Raw genomic sequence first — 15,663 nt, forward strand, 5'->3', positions numbered from 1 at the left:
AATCCACGATAATCTACAATTTCAATAAGCATTTCTCTACGGCTGGCCATGCTTTCCACATGGCTACCCCAATCCCGGCCAACAGCTCTGCACCCCCCGCAGCAACTTTCCCAAGCCCCCCCCCCGCTTCTCCTTCACCCAAATCCAGACAGCTGATGTTCTGAAAGAGCTGCAAAATCTGGATCCCTACAAATCAGCTGGGCTAGACAATCTGGACCCCCTCTTTCTAAAACTATCCGCCGCCATTGTTGCAACCCCAATTACTAGTCTGTTCAACCTCTCTTTTGTATCGTCTGAGATTCCAAAAGATTGGAAAGCGGCTGTGGTCATCCCCTATTCAAAGGGGGAGACACTCTAGACCCAAACTGTTACAGACCTATATCCATCCATCCTGCCCTGCCTTTCTAAAGTCTTCGAAAGCCAACTGAACAAACAGATCACCGACCATTTCGAATCCCACTGTACCTTCTCCGCTATGCAATCTGGTTTCCGAGCTGGTCATGGGTGCACCTCAGCCACGCTCAAGGTCCTAAACGATACCATAACCACCATCGATAAAAGACAGTACTGTGCAGCTGTCTTCATTGACTCTTTCAATCACCATATTCTTATCGGCAGACTCAACAGCCTTGGTTTCTCTATTGACTGTCTCGCTTGGTTCACTAACTACTTCTCAGATAGAGTTCAGTGTGTCAAATCGGAGGGCCTGTTGTCCAGACCTCTGGCAGTGTCTATGGGGGTGCCACAGGGTTCAATTCTCGTCCCGACTCTTTTCTCTGTATATATCATTGATGTCACTCTTGCTGCGGGTGTTTCTTTGATCCACCTCTAAGTAGACGACACCATTCTGTATACATCTGGCCCATCTGGCCCTTCTCTAAACGAGCTTCAACGCCATGCAACATTCCTTCCGTGGCCTCCAACTGCTCTTAAATGCTAGTAAAACGAAATGCATGCTCTTCAACCAATCGTTGCCCGCACCCACCCACCTGACTAGCATCACTACTCTGGACGCTTCTGACTTAGAATATGTGGACAACTACAAATACCTAGGTGTCTTGTTAGACTGTAAACTCTCCTTCCAGACTCACATTAAGCATCTCCAATCCAAAGTTAAATCTAGAATTGGCTTCCTATTTCGCAACAAAGCATCCTTCACTCATGCTGCCAAACATACCCTCGTAAAAATGACTATCCTGGATCCTCGACTTCGGCGATGTCATTTACAAAATAGCCTCCAATACCCTACTCAACAAGCTGGATGCAGTCTATCACAGTGCCATCCGTTCTGTCACCAAAGCCCCAAACACTACCCACCACTGCGACCTGTACACACTCGTTGGTTGGCCCTCGCTTCATATTCGTCGCCAAACCCACTGGCAACAGGTTATCTACAAGTCTCTGCTAGGTAAAGCCCCGCCTTATCTCAGCTCACTGGTCTCCATAGAAGCACCCATTCGTAGCACGTGCTCCACAGGTATATCTCTCTGGTCACCCCCAAAGCCAATTCCTCCTTTGGTCGCCTTTCCTTCCAGTTCTCTGCTGCCAATGACTGGAACGAACTGCAAAAATCACTGAAGCTGGAGACTCATATCTCCCTCACTAGCTTTAAGCACCAGCTGTCAGAGTGGCTCACAGATCACTGCACCTGTACCTAGCCCATCTGTAAACAGGTCATCTATCTATCTCATCCCCTTACTGTATTCATTTTATTTATCTTGCTCCTTTGCACCCCAGTATCTCTACTTGCACATTCATCTTCTGCACATCTACCATTCCAGTGATTACTTGCTATATTGTAATTACTTCGCCATCATGGCCTAGTTATTGCCTTATCTACCATATCTTACCTCATTTGCACTCACAGTATATAGACATTTTTTTATTATTTTTGTTCTACTGTATTATTGACTGTATGTTTTGTTTACCTGGTTAAATAAAGGTGAAATAAAAATAAAATAAATAAAAATTAAAAAATAAATTATAAAAATTGGTGAGGTCGGCATTGATGTTGGGCGATTAGGCCTGGCTCACAGTCGATGTTCCAATTCATCCTAAAGGTGTTCGATGGGGTTGAGGTCAGGGCTCTGTGCAGGCCAGTCAAGTTCTTCCACACCGATCTAGACAAACCATTTCTGTAGTGAACTGGCTTTGTGCATGGGAAAGTTGGAAGCACAGAATCCTCTAGAATGTCATTGTATGCTGTAGCATTAAGATTTCCCTTCACTGGAACTAAGGGGCCTAGCCCGAACCATGAAAAACAGCACCAAACTTTACAGTTGGGACTACGCATTGGGGCAGGTAGCGTTCTCCTGGCACTTGCCAAACCCAGATCTCCTCTGTCGGACTGCCAGATGGTGAAGCGTGATTCATCATTCCAGGGAACGCGTTTCCACTGCTCCAGAGTCCAATGATGGTGAGCTTTACACCACTGTAGCTGACGCTTGGCATCATGGTGATCTTAGGCTTGTGTGAGGCTGCTCGGCCATGAACCCCATTTCATTTAGCTCCCGACGAACAGTTCTTGTCCCAACGTTGCTTCCAGAGGCAGTTTGGAACTTGGTAGTGAGTGTTCCAACCGATAACAGATGATTTTTACGCGCTTCGTCACACTGAGGTCCCAATCTGTGAGCTTGCGTGGCCTACCAATTCACGGCTAAGCCGTTGTTGCTCCTAGATGTTTCCACTTCACAGTAACAGCACTTACAGTTGGCCGGGGCAGCTCTAGCAGGGCAGAAATTTGACAATCTGACTTGTTGGAAAAGTGGCATCCTATGACGGAGCCACGTTGAAAGTCACTGTGCTCTTCATTATGGGCCATTCTACTGCCAATGTTTGTCTTTGGAAGTTGCTTGGCTGTGTGCTCAATTTTATACACCTGTCAGCTATGGGTGTGGATGAAATAGCCAAATCCACTAATTTGAATGCTGTCCACATACTTTATCTCAACACCACTATTGAGATGGGTGTGCTTGATGCATGTCGCGTCAGAGCTTCTAAACGTCAGGGGGCGTGGTCGACAGTGTGCATCTCATCTCTGCTATCACATCGAAGCTGGATGGATATTTGGTTTTAATGCAGACGAGAGCACTGAATCCAGCTTCACACAGATATGCGCTGGTGAAGGGTAACCTACCATGAGCCCCTTTATGGGGCTTTCAAGACAACTGGGAACTCTGAAAAATAAGAGGTCAAATCCTGGCGTCTCCAAGTCAGAAAGTCGGCGACTGGCACGACCGTCGCTAAAATAACTGGACCAAGGTGCAGCGTGAGTAGAGTTCCACATTTTATTGCTCGTGAAACTTCTCAAAAAAACCACAAAGATCTAATGATCGTGCAAAACGTAGTGCACAAAGGCACTCACACAAAACAATATCCCACATCGCAGGTGGGAAAAAAAACACACTAAGTATGATCCCCAATTAGAGGTAATGATAGAGGTAATTAGAGGTAATGACTATAAGCTGCCTCTAATTGGGAAACACACACATACACCAACATAGAAATAAACTCACTAGAAATCCCCCTAGTCATGCCCTGACCTAAAACACCATAGAGAACCCCGAGGGCCTTGGTTCAGTTATTTATACTCTCTATGGTCAGGGCGTGACAGTACCCCCCCCAAAGGTGCGGACTCCGACCGCAAAACCTGAAACTAGATGGGGAGGGTTAGGGTGGGCAACCGCTCAGACCGCTGATCCGGTCATGGAGCCAGGCTGAACGCCATGCCTGGACTGAGCACCGGTGCAGGGATAGCTCCAGCCATGAAGCGGGACTGGACGCCGTATCTGGACTGGGCACCGGCGCAGAGGAAGGCTCCGGCCATGGAGCGGGACTGGACGCCGTGCCTGGACTGGGCACCGGGCGCAGAGGAAGGCTCCGGCCATGGAGCGGGACTGGACGCCGTGCCTAGACAGGGCATCGGCGCAGTGGAAGGTTCCGGCCATGGCACCGGCGCAGTAAGCTCCGGGCCGTGGACCGTCACTGGAAGCTCTGGGCCGTGGACCGTCACTGGAGGCTCTGGGCCGTGGACCGTCACTGGAGGCTCTGAACTGTGAACCGTCACTGGAAGCTCTGGACTGTGAACCGTCGCTGGAGGTTCCTAGCTGTAGACCGTCGCTGGAGACTCCCGACTGTACACATGCACTGGTGGACGAGTGCGGGGAGCCGGCACAGGTTGAACCGGACTGATGACACGCTCCTCAGGGCGAGTGCGGGGAGTCGGCACAGGACGTACCGGGCTGTGGAGGCGCACTGGAGGCCTGGTGCGTGGAGCCGGCACAGGTTGCACTGGACTGATGACACGCTCCTCAGGGCGAGTGCGGGGAGCCGGCACAGGACGTACCGGGCTGGGAAGGCGCACTGGAGACCTGGTGCGTGGAGCCGGCACAGGTTGAACCAGACTGATAACACGCTCCTCAGGGCGCCTGTGCTGCAGAATACATCTAACCAACATCTCTCTCCGATAACCCTCCTCCAACTGCTCCATCAACTCCCAGACGGTCTCTGGCTCTCTCCTCGGGGTTGCCCTTGGTTTGTTTGTGGCCGCGGACCCCGGCGTCGTCGCTGTCCCCCTTTACTCCTCGGCGACTCCCGCCAAGGAAGGGTCTCGCATCCACCCAGTATTTCCTCCCATGTCCAACTCTCCTTTACCTCTTGGGCACACTGCTTGGTCCTGTAATGGTGGGATATTTTGTCACGACCGTCGCTTAAATAACTGGACCAAGGCGCAGCGTGAGTAGAGTTCCACATTTTATTGCTCATGAAACTTCTCAAAAAAACAACAACGATCGTGCAAAACGTAGCGCACAAAGGCACTCACACAAAACAATATCCCACATCGCAGGTGGGAAAAGGAACACACTAAGTATGATCCCCAATTAGAGGTAATGATTATCAGCTGCCTCTAATTGGGAACCATACACATACACCAACATAGAAATAAACTCACTAGAAATCCCCCTAGTCACGCCCTGACCTAAAACACCATAGAGAACCCCGAGGGCCTTGGTCCAGTTATTTATACTCTCTATGGTCAAGACGTGACAGCGACCCAGTTCCCGAGTTGGAAGACCATTCCAAAAATATATTTTCCCAGTCTGAGCTTTTTTTTTTTGTTGTTGTTATTTTTAGTTCCCAGTTCTTGAACTCACTATCGTCGAAAGGCTGAGATTTCGTTCCTTCAGGTTCCCAAATGTCTGTTACATAGACAAGAAACCACATTTCTCTTTTCATAAGTGTTTTTATTTATTTATTTTTATATATTTTTTTATGCATTGTAAATGACAACAGTTCCTCTCTATGCGAGAAATCTTTCCAACTCCCCTGCCTCAATAACCATCAAGCCTCTGTATGAAAGAAAACTTCGTCATGCTTTGATCCCATATCTCCACGTAGTTTTGGCAACAGGCGTGTGCTCGGTGGATATGGTTTGATTTGTATAATACACGAGAGCAAACTACAATGGGCATCACATTATAACAGAACATCTAGGCCATGTTCTGTTATAATCTCCACCCGGCACAGCCAGAAGGGGACTGGCCACCCCTCAGAGCCTGGTTCCTCTCTAGGGAGTTTTACCTAGCCACCGTGCTTCTACACCTGCATTGCTTGCTGTTTGGGGTTTTAGGCTGGGTTTCTGTACAGCACTTTGAGATATCAGCTGATGTAAGTAGGGCTATATAAATACATTTGATTTGATCACAGCTAATATTCATTTGGAGAGCATAAGTTGGGGAGTTTTTGTCGTTTTTAAATCAGTTTCCTCTTGATTGCTAGCAATAGAATATATTCTTATTCTAACAGTGTTATCTGACAACAGATCATGTCTGTGGTGTGCTGCCTCTTGTTTGTTTGTAGCCTACTTTTATCACAGCCATTACGTTATTAATCAGCATACTTAAATGACTTGGGAGGCAACAATTAGCCTAGCTAGCTTAGTAGATATTGATTGGCTTGCATTTCTTCGTGTATGTTGTGTACTGCATTGCTTGCTGTTTGGGGTTTTAGGCTTTGCTTCTGTATAAACACTTAGTGACATCTGCTGATGTATACAGGGCTTTTGATGTCTCTACTATATTGGCCTATATTTGTTCATTCCATATTCTTCTTCCATATTCCTACTACACTCTGTCAGAAAATGTGAGGAAATGATTGATGCTTAAATTTCAGAAAAGCTGGCTCTCTCCCTTCCCTCCCTCCCTCCCCTCTCTCGATCTCTCCATCTTTTCAGACAGAGGGAATTTCATACCAAACGAGCCTCACTTTGAGTGTGTTCCTCAGCCAGGCAGAGAAGGAGCTTCAACCTTTATGTGTGCGTGTGTGTGTGTAGATGTGCCAAAGGAAGCCAGATCCTCTCAGCTGTCACAGATGTTTAGCTTTGAGTTTGTCTGTATGCTGTATGGGTTACTCTGCGTTAGTGGTTTAGTATGGTCCGCACAATGCACTATTTATGTCTCTCAAAAAGGCATCTTCATTTATAGACGTGGACATGTTTAACACACTTCTGCTGGTGAAAGTCTTGCGTTTTTAAGCTGCTGCCCGCTGACAAGTGCTTTCGCTCTCTCGTGCCCGCTCTTTCGCTCCTGCTCTCTCTCGCGCTCTCTCTCTCTCGCTCACTCTCTCACTGTCGTTTTCCTATCAGTGCCTCCCATCCCTAGACAGGGGTTTAAATTAAAGAAAGCTTGATGTTGTTAAAGTTTAACTGAAGAGAACATGGGGTGAAATGCTCTGAGAGAGAACCTTGCAGTGAGAGGAGTAAGGGAATGGTGCATCTCTCTCCGTCTGGGGTGGGAAGCTCTGTCTGGGGTGGGAAACTCTGTCTGGGGTGGGAAGCTCTGTCTGGGGTGGGAAGCTCTGTCTGGGGTGGGAAACTCTGTCTGGGGTGGGAAGCTCTGTCTGGGGTAGGAAGCTCTGTCTGGGGTGAAGCTCTGTCTGGGGTGGGAAGCTCCTTTGATTTCTCTCTCTTTAGACCAGGGCTCTCTCTCCCTCTCCTTTAGGCCAGGGCATCTCTCCCTCTCCCTCTCCTTTAGGCCAGGGCGTTCACTGTCTATTTTCCTGAATAGACTGGTGGATGTGGCATGCAGTAAACATGTATCCTACAGTTGTGTTGATTGCTGAATCATTTCAAACGATCCTCCATGTAATGTGCTTCAGGCCCTGCAATTGTTTGTGACCAGAATGTACAGAATGTAGCATAGAAATAGGTAGTCTTTTCCATATGTAGGCTACTGTGCATCTATCCTCCACGCTGTAAGCATGACACACACACTGGAGCATGTCGTGGAAATCTGTGTAAGGAGTGTCAACAAAGCATTTTATTTGAATGCAGCAGTGACCAGAGTCTTCAACTTGGCTTCAGACGGACAGAGAGACCGCATCTTGTTTAGATCCGCTTTAATGGGTGACACACTCACCATCTCTAATACTGGACATTGGAGAGGCCTACACAATACTGGACATGGGAGAGGCCCGCACAATACTGGACATGGGAGAGGCCCGCACAATACTGGACATGGGAGAGGCTTACACAATACCGGACATGGGAGAGGCCCGTACAATACCGGACATGGGAGAGGCCTACACAATACCGGACATGGGAGAGGCCTACACAATACTGGACATTGGAGAGGCCCGCACAATACTGGACATGGGAGAGGCCCGTACAATACCGGACATGGGAGAGGCCTACACAATACCGGACATGGGAGAGGCCTACACAATACTGGACATTGGAGAGGCCCGCACAATACTGGACATGGGAGAGGCCCGCACAATACTGGACATGGGAGAGGCCCGCACAATACTGGACATTGGAGAGGCCCGCACAATACTGGACATGGGAGAGGCCTACACATTGCTGGACATGGGAGAGGCCCACACAATACTGGACATGGGAGAGGCCTACACAATACTGGACATGGGAGAGGCCTACACAGTACTGGACATGGGAGAGGCCCACACGAGAGATCTCTGTTGAACTATACTTGTGAGGACTTTTTACGGACCAACAATTGATTCCCATTCAAAATCCTATTTTCCATAACCCCTAATTCTAATCCTGACTCTTAAACCTAACCCTTACCCTAATTCTAACCCCTAACCTTAACTCCTACTTCTAAACCTAACCTAACCCTAATTCCTAACCCCCAATTCTATAGCTAACCTGAATTCCAAACACTAATTCCAACCTTAATTCCTATCCCCTATGCCTTAAATAACCTTTTATACAGGTGAAGAACAACAAAATGTCCTCACTTCTCAGATTTTTTTTGTTGGTTTACTATTCCTATGAGGACTTCTGGTACTCACAAGTATAGTAAAACGTGTGTGGGTACACACACACACACACACACACACACACACACACACACACACACACACACAGTCATGATTAATTACCGGTAGTCAAAACCATGCTGCTGTGTATTATAACTGCCCTTTCTAAATGCATGAGGTCTCCAGTCAGCCAAGACACAATCTGTCAGCCCCAGATAGCAGCAGCAGATAGCAGCAGATAGCAGGCAGCAGCAGCAGATAGCAGCAGACAGCAGATAGCAGCAGCAGATAGCAGCAGCAGATAGCAGCATCAGCAGATAGCAGCAGCAGATAGCAGCAGCAGATAGCAGAGCAGCAGATAGCGCAGCAGCAGATAGCAGCAGCAGATAGCAGATAGCAGCAGCAGATAGCAGATAGCAGCAGCAGATAGCAGATAGCAGCAGATAGCAGATAGCAGCAGCAGATAGCAGATAGCAGCAGCAGCAGCTCTCCATACACTACTAACGGTGATGCATATCTCCAACAGCTGGCTGTGACGACGACAGGAAACTATTTATTACTCCTGCAGTGCTCAATTTATAGCTCTGCTACTATAGCACAGACCAGAATATAGGATCCCCAAGTGAACTAGTAGTCTAATGTATTTATTTTCAGGGAGATTCTAATATCTGTCGCTGAAATATATGCCTGGCCTTGCCTCCAAATAAAGTGTTGTTGAGATATGGGAGAGTGTTGAATGATGCAGAAATTGGCTAATACTTTATTGAATCGAGGGCTCTCGATTGGCGCAGCGGTCTAAGGCACTGTATCTCAGTGCTAGAGGCATCACTGCAGACACCCTGGTTTGAATCCAGGCTGTATCACAACCGGCTGTGATTGGGAGTCCCATAGGGCGGTGCACAATTGGCCCAGCGTCGTCCGGGTTTGGCCGGTGTAGGCTGTCATTGTAAATAAGAATTTGTTCTTAACTGACTTACCTGGTTAAATAGATTTTTAAAAAATTAACATGATATGTTGCCAAATATTGCACCCTAAATTCACAACCAGTTTGTTGTACAAGGCTACAGTCAGTAATATTACATGCTGATTGGCTGCTCCATTATTTCCATGATGTTGTTTTTAGCCATATGTTTATATTCTATTACTGGATAATCTGTTTACTTGTGTCCTGTAAACATGTTGATGGCATTATACGTAGGCTTAAACCAGGTGAATCCATTCCTTAACGGGGCGATTTGATCTGCAGGCACGTCTCTCTGGTTAAGAGCTGCTTGGGGATAGGAGAGTGACCAAGTCCTGGGCCAGGTTATAGGTTACTGAACAGCTGCCGCTTGCCTAGTACTATGCAAATATGGAAAGGCTGCCTACAACTCAAAATCTGGGGAAAGACCTGATATACTCATCCATCCACATAGAATTCCCAAACTGGAAGAACTTTTGATATGTAATTTATTTCCCATGGAATGAGATTCATGTCCATTTGGACAGCCACTGCAACTTTTCAGTTACAACTCTCCATTCAGATATAACTCTACCTAACTCGGCAGGTTGCTGCCTTCTATAAATCAGGGCAGGGTTTGGCCTCAGCACCTAACCCCTATTAGTCTGTACTGTTGACTGGTTCGTGCTTCATGCATGGCTATGAGTCTTTGTGGGTTTGTGTCAATCTCCCACGGGGTTACTGTCTCCCTCTCTGTTTGAAGGGATGACGTCGGAGTGGATGACTGCCGTTTTACAGCCTCCTGACCAATTGTGCTACTTTTGCGGTGATCCTCATTTCATATGACCTGAAAAGAGCTTCTGGACATCAAAGCAGTGATTACTAACCTTCTATTTCAACAAATATGAGGCCGAAGGACATATTGCTCATCCCAGACCAGAACATCTAACGAGACTGCGACAGCAAGGAGATAAGTCGCCGTTACCCTCCGTTCTATTGGCGAACGTGCAATCACTTGAAATAAACTGTGTAGAGCTCTGTTCGAGACTATCCTATCAATGTGATCTGAAGAACTGTAATATCCTATGTCGTGGCTGAACAAGGACATGAAAAATATAAATATAGCTGTTTTTTTCAATACATCGACAGAACAGCTGTGTCTGGTAAGCTGAGGCGAGGGTGGGTGTGTTTCTTTGTCAACAACAGTTGGTGCGCAATCTCTAATATTAAGGAAGTCTTGAAGTTCTGCTCGCCTGTGGTAGAGTACCTCATGATAAGCTGTAGACCACACTATTTACCTAGAGAGTTTTCATCTATATTTTTCGTAGCTGTTTACATACCACCACAAAGCAATGCTGACACCAAGACTGCACTCAACTATCTGTATAAACGCCATAAGCAAACAAGAACATGCTTACCCAGATGCGGCGCACCATAGTGGCCGAGGATTTTAATGCAGAGAAAGTGAAATCCATTTTACCTCATTTCTACCAGCATGCCTATACCTAAATCCGCCACTGCACCTCACACACATGGTTATGGGCAACAAAAAGAAGACACCTGTAACATGTCAGATAAAGAGGTGAAATGTTTTCCATTTTGTGTTTGCATCCCAATATTACACTTAATATACATCGCAGAAGACTGAAATATAACATAACAGTTTGACATAGAAACAACAGATTTTTGTAAGGTTTAAAAAAAAAAATCTGTATTAATTATGAATAATATGAACAATATTTCATCAATGAGGCCAAAGAGGGCACTTTTGGTCACTGACTGCAGGAAACGGCTACACAGCTACCCAGAATTTCTGCTTTTCACCCCCATACCTACATGTACAGAGTACTTCAATCAATCACCTAACCCGGGGGGTCGGCAACCCGCGGCTCTAGAGCCGCATGCGGCTCTTTAGCGCCGCCCTAGTGGCTCCCTGGAGCTTTTTAAAAAATATGAAAATGGAAAAAGATGGTGTGAATGTATTTTTTGTTTTAATATAATTTATTATCCAATGCTGTAAAAATGTGTGTAATAAATATTTCATTTCAACATTTCTGTCAACGAAGATTTACGTTATAGCCTGCGACACACGTTTCTTTCAGCTCGGCGTAGTGCCAGACAGGTGGCTGTTGCAAACAAACCGGTGGGTGTGTCATGGGCCATGGATCCCAAAGGGAAAAAGAGAAAGATAGCTGAGGAGAACAGAGGATTCCACAGTTCTTGGACCGAATCATTTGCTTTCATTGCCAATGCGGAAGGATTGCCTGCATGTTTGCTTTGTAATGAGAAGTTGTCAAATAACAAAAAGAGTAACGTGGAAAGACATTTCCATTCTTCCTGACAGTTATAGGAACATGAAGAAATATGCATTTGGAGTATTATCCATCTTTGGATCAACATACCTGTGCGAGCAGATATTCTCAAACCTGAACTATATAAAATCCAAATACCGCACCCACCTCACAGATGAGAGCTTGCAGTCCTGCGTGAAGATTAAAGTTACATCTTACATGCCCGATGTTGAGAAGCTGTCCAGTGATGTCCGAAAACAGTAGTCACATTAAACGGGTAAGAACACAATGCTGTCATAGGCACATATTTAGTAACAAAGTGGCTGTTTTTATAAAGTGACTTCTGATTTTTGTCAGTATATATTTGGAATGACACATAGGGATATTATTGTGTTTTGTTGCTCAGGTCCGAGGATGGCTGCATTGTATTGTGCGTGTCAAAAGAGAAGAGGGTGCTGCTGCATTTTACCCTTGCACATTTGCAGAAAACTAAAGAGAAGAGGATAATGCACAGAAATCGAACTTAAACTGTATTATTTTAATTTTATATACTTTACCTTTTCAAAAGGCTGCTGTTTTATTGCAGTCTGTCTGTTGCCCAGATAAGGGGAAAAGAGAAGAGGATCGTATTATTGAGGATTGATAAGGACTGCATTTTATTTCCATGGGGAGGTCTGAAATTACAGGAGGCCTATTGTGCACGTTGCACAGTTTGTTGTTGTTTTTTCGAATCCTAAAATAAAAATGACATCAAATCTGATTTCTGTATTGTATTTCTATAATTTCATCAATGCAACGAAACATAATACATTAATATTATAATGGAAGTTACACTTAAAGCACCATCGTACAGCAGAGTAGTCACGCGGTGCGTTATTCTCTCCAGGATGCGCTGCAGGTAAAATAAACGTTTAATCATGAATGCTCATTATGTATTTGTAGCCTACTTATCATTTTGATAGTAGGCTAATATAGACACAGCATGTGTTGCCTTCATTATAAGGCTTATATAAGGCTTAATTTTTTGCGGCTCCAGACAGATTTGGTTTTTTGGTCCAATATGGCTCTTTCAACATTTTGGGTTGCCGACCCCTGACCTAACCAAACGTACATGTACTTCAATCAATCAATCACCTAACCAAACCTACATGTACTTCAATCAATCAATCACCTAACCAAACCTACATGTACTTCAATCAATCAATCACTAACCAAACCTACATGTACAGAGTACTTCAATCAATCAATCACCTAACCAAACCTACATGTACAGAGTACTTCAATCAATCAATCAATCACTAACCAAACCTACATGTACATATTACCTCAATCACCCCAACTACCTCGTACCCCAGTACACTGACTAAGTACCGGTACTTCTTGTATATAGCTTCTTTATTTTATTGTGTTATTTTAAGTTGACTATGCCTTTAAACAGCTTGGAAAATTCCAGAAAATTATGTCATGGCTTTAGGAGCTTCTGATAGGCTAATTGACATCATTTGAGTCAGTTGGAATGTGAACCCGTGGATGTATTTCAAGGCCTACCTTCAAACTCTGTGCCTCTTTGCTTCACATCATGGGAAAATGTAAAGAAATCAGCCAAGACCTCAGAAAGAAAATTGTACACCTCAACAAGACTGGTTCATCCTTGCGAGCAATTTCCAAACGCCTGAAGGTACCACGTTCATCTGTAAAAACAATAGTACGCAAGAATAAACACCATGGGACCACGCAGCCGTCATACCGCTCAGGAAAGAGACGTATTCTGTCTCCTAGAGATGAACGTACTTTGGTGCAAAAAGTGCAAATCAATCCTAGAACAACAGCAAAGGACCTTGTGAAGATGCTGGAGGAAACACCATCCCAACAGGGAAGCACGGGGGTGGCAGCATCATGTTGTCATCATTCTCTCTACTATTATTCTGACATTTCACAAAGTGGTGATCCTAACTGACCTAAGACAGGGAATTTTTACTTGGATTAAATGTCAGGAATTGTGAAAAACAAACTGAGTTCAAATGTATTTGGCTAAGGTCTATGCGAACTTCTGACTTGAAATGGAATTGTTAAAATGTACTTAAGTATCAAAAGTAAAAGTATAAATGATTTCAACTTCCTTATATTAAGGAAACCAGACGGTGCAATATTTAATTTACGGATAGCCAGGTGCACACTCCAACACAGTCATAATTTACTGTAAGGGCTGTCGTCGTAAGAAAACCAAGGTGCAGCAGAGGATGTGTATTCATTTTAAATATTTAATAAAAATGAACCACTACAAACAAAACACTCGATAGCAACGACAGCAAACAGTCCTGTCTGGTCAAAAATGAACGAAACAGAAAACAATCACCCACAAACCCCAAAGGAAAAAACAGGCTACTTATGTGTGACTCCCAATCAGCAACAACAAACTACAGCTGTGCCTGATTGGAAGCCACACGGCCAAAATCAACAAAACAAACCAACCTAGAAAAAATAACATAGAACGCCCACCCAATGTAACACCCTGGCCTAACCAAAATAACGAACAAAAAAACCCTTTCTATGGCCAGGGCGTTACATTTACAAACAAAGCATTTGTGTTTAGTGAGTGCGCCAGATCAGAGGCATGATGTGAAGGGGATGACCAGGGATGTTCTCTTGATAAGTGTGTGAATTGGACCCTTTTCCTGTCAAAATGTAACAAGTACTTTTGGGTGTCAGGTAAAATGTATGGAGTAGAAAGTGCATTATTTCAGTTAGGAATGTAGTAAAGTAAAAGTTGCCAAAAATATAAATAGTAAAGTACAGATACCCCCCCCCCAAAAAACTACTTATGTAGTACTTTTAAGTATTTTTACTTTAGTACTTTACACCACTACATTTCCCCCCTTCACTGATACATGTTTTAATATTGTGCAATACATTCTGCCTTCCTGTATTATACTTATGCTAAAATGTTTATTCTATTCTACTGAGCCATTTTATGTTCATATTTTTATATTTTATTAGTTCTCATTGTTGTTGAACTGTCCAGAAGGAACCTGCAAGTCAGCATTTTGTTGTATACCATGCTGGTGCGGGTGTCGGTGTGTGTGTGTGTATATGAGCGTATCACAAAGAAAAGCTTCGTTTAAATATTTATTTAATATAATACAATATATATATTTATCTGCTGTAGTCTGGATTTTTATGTGTGGGGATCCGTTCTACCTGTGCCAGTTTGTCTGCTATAATACTTCAAGAAGCAGTGTGTTTATTTACCCAGAATTGGCTGTGAAAGTGAGACTACCGTATATCCTCAATTTGTGAAATATTCTGTCACAACTAACCTCGTCCAATTTCTACTGTGTATAGAGCCTGGAAAAACTATGCTACAAAGTGGGACTTCAGAAGCTTGCTACAGCTGTATAAGATTGGACTTTGAAACATTTTAGAAAATTTACACTCAACCATGTTTTTTTGGGGGGGAAGCCCAATTGATTCTAAGTTCGGGGCATACAACGGTTGTGAAAACTATTTCTTTGATGCATACTTTCCAACTTCCTGAATTCACTTCCTTGTTCAGCCTAAATCACTTGCTCTGATCACACGTTGACATCTAGAGGGGAGGTTCTAAGGGTTCTAGATGGTGATGGACTGAGATATCAGCCAATTAAAAGTGCCATAGACTTCCTTTCAAGTCCCGTTCTGAAAACCAGACCTCTCGGCAGAGACTGCCAGCCGGTGGGCGAGATTAGATCAAAATGTACATTAATATTTAAATGTTTTGTGACAGTCATTCATTACATATGTCAATCATAATTTGTTTTACTGACTTAGAAATGCGTGTTATAGATCTGTCATGTATCGTTGAAAGCAAGTCTAAGAAGCGGTAGATCTGTTCTATGTTTGTTATTTCTATGCTTCACGTTCTTAAGTTCAGTTTTTGTGTATTTTACTTTCGGTTTTTGTACACCAGCATCAAACAGCTGAAAATACAAAATTGTTGGTGATGGAAAAGATATTTCACAGCGGTTAAGATGGTACAATGATTTTGTCGCATAAACTGAAATTAAGCAAACTATTCTAATTTTAGCAACCAGGAAATGGCGGGGCGATTTCTGCATAGTGCATCTTTAAGCGTTTATTTCTAGCATACAGTGGCAGAAAACGATAGAGGTTGTGTGT

Source organism: Salmo salar, chromosome ssa04, assembly GCF_905237065.1.
Source record: "Salmo salar chromosome ssa04, Ssal_v3.1, whole genome shotgun sequence".
Taxonomy (NCBI): Eukaryota; Metazoa; Chordata; class Actinopteri; order Salmoniformes; family Salmonidae; genus Salmo; species Salmo salar.